Below are 6,337 nucleotides of genomic sequence, written 5' to 3' on the forward strand. Positions count from 1 at the left end.
GAAAAGATTCCACATAAACATTAGGAAGAAATTCCTGACTGTAAGAGCTGTTCAGCAGAGGAATATGCTGCCTCGGGGTGTTTGTGGAATCTCCTCTGCAGCTCTTTAAGAAGAGTCTGGATGGCCATCTCTTGAGTATGCTTGATTATGTTTTTCGTGCATAGCAGAGGTTGGAATGGGTGGCTCTTGTGGTCTCTCCCAATTCTACAATTCCAAGCTTTTTTTTGTTGTTTATTCGTTCAGTCATTTCCAAGTTGTTGTAACCTCATGGACCAGCCCATGCCAGAGCTCCCTGTCAGCCGTAGCCACCCCCAGTTCCTTCAAGGTCAAGTAAGTCCATCTTGCCGTTGGTCGGCCCCTCTTCCTTTTTCCTTCCTTTCCCCCTAGCATCATTATCTTCTCCAAGCTTTCCTGTCTTCTCATGATGTGGCCAAAGGACTTCATCTTTGCCTCTAATATCCTTCCCTCCAATGAGCAGTTGGACTTTATTTCCTGGATTATGGACTGGTTGGATCTTCTTGCAGTCCAAGGCACTCTCAGAATTTTCCTCCAACACCACAGTTCAAAAGTGTCTATCTTCCTTTGCTCCGCCTTCCTTATGGTCCAGCTCTCACATCCATAGGTTGCTACATGGAATACCATTGCTTTAACTATGCAGATCTTCATTGCCAGTATGATGTCTCTACTCTTCACTATTTTCTTGAGTTTGGTCATTGCTCTCCTCCCAAGAAGTAAACAGTCCTCTTATTTCCTGGCTGCAGTATTTCTGAATAAAAATAAATTCAAAAGTGGTGCCAAACTGCCTTCATTTTACAGTGTGGATTGAAGTTTTCCAAACTGTGGGTTGTGATACATTAGTGCAGACTTTTCCAAACATTTTATATGGATGACTCATTTTTTTTAAGACATGCAGCACTTCGCAACATAGTCATTTGGTTTTACTAGCAAACTGGAGTTTAAGAAATACAGACACATACATAGATGGTAATAAGGAAAAGATTTCATTCATTTTTTTAAAAAATAAAATACATATGCTTTCTTGTTTATTTCACAAAGATTCGGGGCCCTTCCAGACAGGCCCTATATCCCAGGACGTGATCCCAGGTTTTCTGCTTTAAAATGGATTATATGAGTCAGCATTGCCAGATAATCTGGGATAAATAGAAAACCTGGGATATAGGACCTGTCTGGAAAGGCCTTCAGAGGTTTCTCATTACGTTCGTTTAACACACGTACACACTGCAAGTGACACAGCAACGTGTTGCGACACACCGCTCTGCAGTTCCTGTGTTGGCTGCCGTCTTTTGGTGTGTGGTGTAACGGGTGAGGACAAAAATCTCTGAAATGTGTATGATTACTTTACAACTATGTAATAATAATAATAATAATAATAATAATAATAATAATCTATATAAATAAAAATGTAGTGTTCATTTGTGGGATTAACAGAACTTAAAAAGCACTGGGCAAATTGACACCAAATTTGGATACAATGCGCTTACCAGGCCAACGAGTGACCATCACTTAAAAAAAATGATTTTGTCATTTGGGAGTTGTAGTTGTTGGGATTTATAGTTCACCTACAATTATGGATCTGAACCAAACTTGGCATGAATACTCAACATGCTCATGTGTGAACACTGGTGGAGTTTGAGGAAAAGAGACCTTGACATTTGGGAGTTGCTGGGGTTTATAGTTCACCTGCAATCAAAGAGCATTCTGAACCCCACCAACAAGAGAATTGGGCCAAACCTTCCATACAGAACCCCCATGACCAACAGAAAATACTGTGTTTTCTGGTGGTCTTCGGCGACCCTTCTAACATCCCATCACAACCCCCCCAGGGGTCCCGACCCCCAGGTTGAGAAATGCTGCCTTAAGGCCATCCAGTCCAACTCCCTTCACCAGGGCAAGAAAGCATAATCAAAGCCCTCCTGAGAAAGAGCCATCCAGCCATAGATCTAGTAAATAGATATGATTCACACACACATATGTGCCAGATATAGTATCATAGATTTCAAAGGGACCTCTAAAGAAGGACAATGATATGTTGCATGTTCCAGAGTAGGCAAACCAGACAATCTCTACATCAACACTGACAATAAATACTGTTTACCCTCAAGCATAAAGAAATTACATATATTAGAAACCAGCACTATTTTCCAGGTCACCAGACTGGGCCACAGCAACGCGTGGTAGGAAGCAGCTAGTAATAATCTATATATATATAAAAATGCTCTGTGCATAATGAGTACCTTAAAAAGAAAAGAACCAATGAACAAAATCACACCAAATTTGGCAACAAAACGTCTCACAACACAAGGAGTGACCATCACTCAAAAATTATGATTTTGTCATTTGGGAGTTGTAGTTGCTGGGATGTATAGTTTACCTACAATCAAAGAGCATTCTGAACTCCATCAACGATGGAATTGAACCAAACTTGGCACATATAACTCCCATGACCAACAGAAAATACTAGAAGGGTTTGGTGGGCATTGACCTTGAGTTTGGGAGTTGTAGTTCACCTACATCCAGAGAGCACTGTGGACTCAAAGAATGATGGATCTGGACCAAACTTGGCACAAGCACTCAATACGCCCAAATATGAATGGAGTTTGGGGGAAATAGACCTTGACATTTGGGAGTTGTAGTCACTGCGATTCGCAGTTCGCCTACAATCAAAGAGCATTCTGAACCCCACGAATGACAGAATCGGGGCAAACTTCCCACACAGAGCCCCCATGACCAACAGAAATACTTAAGGCCATCCAATCAAACTCCCTTCATCAGGGCAAGAAAATGTAATCAAAGTCCTCCTGACAAAGAGCCATCCAGCCATAGAGATAGATAGATAGATAGAAAGATAGATAGATAGATTGAGAGTTGTAGTTGCTGGGATTTATAGTTCACCTACAATCAAATAGCATGATAGAATTGAACCAACCGAGACATACAGGACTCCCATGACCAACAGAAAACACTAGAAGGGTTTGATGAGCATTGACCTTGAGTTTGGGAGTTGCAGTTCACCTACATCCAGAAACTACCATGGACTCAAACAATGATGGATCTGGACCAAACTTGGCATGAATATTCCATATGCCATATTCCATATGGAGATGGAGTTTGGGGGAAATAGACCTTGACATTTGGGAGTTGTGGTTACTAGGATTTATAGTTCACCTACAACTAAAGAGCATTCTGAACTCCACCAATGACAGAATTGGGCAAAACTTCCCACACTGTACCCCCATGACCAACACAAAATACTCAAGGCCATCTAATTCAACTCCCTTCACCAGGGCAAGAAAACGTAATCAAAGCCCTCCTGACAAAGAGCCATCCACGCATAGATATAGATAGTTATGGTTCACACACACACAAAAAGAGTATCATAGATTTGAAAGGGAAACCAAACAATCTCCACATCAATACTGACAAAGAAACAGCAAGAAATACTGTTTAACCACAAGCATAAAGAAATTACATATATTAAAAACCAACACTTCCATTACTTTATTTTCCAGATCACCAGACTGGGCCACAGCAACGCGTGGCAGGGGACAGCTAGTAATAATAATAATAATAATAATAATAATAATAATAGACTTTCACAAAATGCATTGCATCCCCATACATTTCAATCTGTTTAACTAATGTATGGGTCAGTACCTCTTGTACGGGTTTGCCAGCAGAAGTGGAATGTTTGGGAAATGCATTGTCAAAGGCTTCCACAGCTGGAATCATGGGGTGTTGTGTGGCTTCCAGGCTGTGTTTTGCCTTCATCTGTGGCTGGCATCTTCAGAGACTCCTCTGAAGATAATGTATTTTGTCAATGGCATTGAATTGTTGCCAACACTGTGAACCGCCCTGAGTCCCTTTCGGGGTTGAGAAGGGTGGTATTCAAATACCGCAAATAAATAAATAAAAAATGAAGATGTCAGTCACAGATGCATGTCAAACATGAGGAGAAAATGCTGCTAGGATGTGGCCACACAGCCCAAAGATGCCAGGTACAGATGCAGGTGAAACATTGGGAGAAAATACTATCATATAATAAATATAATATAATATTTATGATATGTATATTGATGATTGTTTTACTCTGATATTGGCACTGTGCTGTGCCGGTTGGTAGCCGTCCTGAGTCCCTCTGCGAAGGTTAAGATAGGACGAGATACAACTGCCCTAAATAAATAAATAAATACTACTAGGACATGGCAACACAGCCAAAGATGCCAGTCACAGATGCAGGTGAAACATCAGGGGAAAATATTGTTAGGACATGGCCACACAGCCAAAAATGCCAAGCACAGATGCAGGCGAAACGTTGGAAGAAAATACTTCTTGGACATGGCCACACAGCTAAAGATGCCAGCCACAGATGCAGGTGAAACTTTAGGGGAAAATACTGCTGGACACAGTCATACAGCCCAAAAGTCCCAGGCAGAGATGCAAGTGAAATGTTGGGAGAAAATGCTGCTAGAACATGGCCACGCAGCCCAAAGATGCCAGGCACAGATGCAGGTGAAACGTTGGGAGAAAATGCTATACTATAATATCATATTTATAATATGTATATTGATGATTGTTTTACTCTGTTGTTGGCACTGTGCTGTGCCAGTTGGTAGCCACATATTTATACATGGCTATCATGTCTCCTCTGAGCCTTCTCATCTTCAGGCTAAACATGCCCAGCTCTTTAAGCTGCTCCTCATAGGGCTTGTTCTCCAGACCCGTGATCATTTGAGTCGCCCTCCTCTGGACACATTCCAGCTTGTCAATATCTCTCTTCAATTGTGGTGCCATAAATGAGTATTGTTAAATCAGGAGAAAATAATATCATACGAAATATCATACGAAAGCTGACTGGCACAACCTGGGGATCACAACCAGACACAGTGAAGATATCTGCCCTTGCGCTATGCTACTCTGCTGCTGAGTACGCATGCCCAGTGTGGAACACATCTCACCACTCTAAAACAGTAGATGTGGCTCTTAATGAAACATGCCGCATCATCACGGGGTGTCTGTGCCCTACACCACTGGAGAAATTACACAGTGTATAGCACCGGGATTGTAGCGCAGGTGGCTGAGTGTCAGCTGCATTAAGATCACTCTGACCAAAAGGTCATAAGTTCGAAGCCAGCCCGGGTTGGAGTGGGCTTCCAACCAATTGGGTAGCCTGTTGTCGACCTTTGCAACCCGAAAGACAGTTGCATCTGTCAAGTAGGAAAATTAGGTACCACCTTGTGTGGGGAGGCTAAATTAACTAATTTATGAGGCCATAAAAAAGACTCCAGCAAAGCACTCCAGCAAAAGCATGCGGGGAATGCGGAAGTACTTCATCAGTGTCACAGATGGACGATGAAAGCGACAGCTCCCCTGGCGGCCAGAAAAAGTTAAATAGCCTGTCTGTGTATGTCTGTATACGTTGTATGTCAAATTGGCATTCAAGGTTTGCCATATATGTGTACACTGTAATCTGCCCTGAATCCCCCGCGAGGTGAGAAGGGCGGAATATAAATACTGTAAATAAATACAGTGGCCCTTATTTCTCATGCCAGTAAGGTAATGCTCAAGATCACCCTCACCGCACACTGCACTTATATTATAATCCCATATCCCTCCGACACTTCAGCACTTTTTAATCCTGTACCCTACTCCGGCCGGCTCAGTTTTTAATAATGTCCTGTTGTACTGCTTTGTTATTGTTTTCTGCTTTAACTGTTTATTTGCTATGTATTGTATTGTTGTATTGTGTTGGGCTCCGGCCTGTTGTAAGCCACATCGAATCCCTTGGGAGATGCTAGCGGGGTACAAATAAAGTTATAATAATGTTATATTTGGGGGTCACCACAACATGAGGAACTGTATTAAGGGGCCGCGGCATTAGGAAGGTTGAGAAACGCTGCTCTAAATTCTTCCAAAATCGTTTCCTTCTTCATTCCTTCCTTTATCCAATCCCCTATTTTGTCTAATTTTTTCCCCCTTAACTTTTTATCCATTACTTTAAAACAAAAAAAAGGAAATTTCTTTTCCATTACAATTGACACGATAGATAAATAAAGAGAAAATACTGCTAGGAGTGGGCCACACAGCTGGGAAACCACCCAACCCCCCAAAGTTTGGGAAGCTGTATTGGAGAGGGGCCCTGGGGATGCTCCTTGGCCCTGGAGGGCAGCTTGAGATCCGGTTTGGTTGGGCAAAGAAGGCAGGAGGAGGGAGGAAGAAGAGGGAGGCTGAGCTCTTCTTCGGGGTGTTGTTTCCAAGGGCCACACTGGATGGAGAGGGGGAGGAGATTCCGTCCAGCCTGGCCAGGCTTATAAAAGGC

This window comes from Anolis sagrei, chromosome 1, assembly GCF_037176765.1.
Source record: "Anolis sagrei isolate rAnoSag1 chromosome 1, rAnoSag1.mat, whole genome shotgun sequence".
In the NCBI taxonomy this organism is placed as follows: Eukaryota; Metazoa; Chordata; class Lepidosauria; order Squamata; family Dactyloidae; genus Anolis; species Anolis sagrei.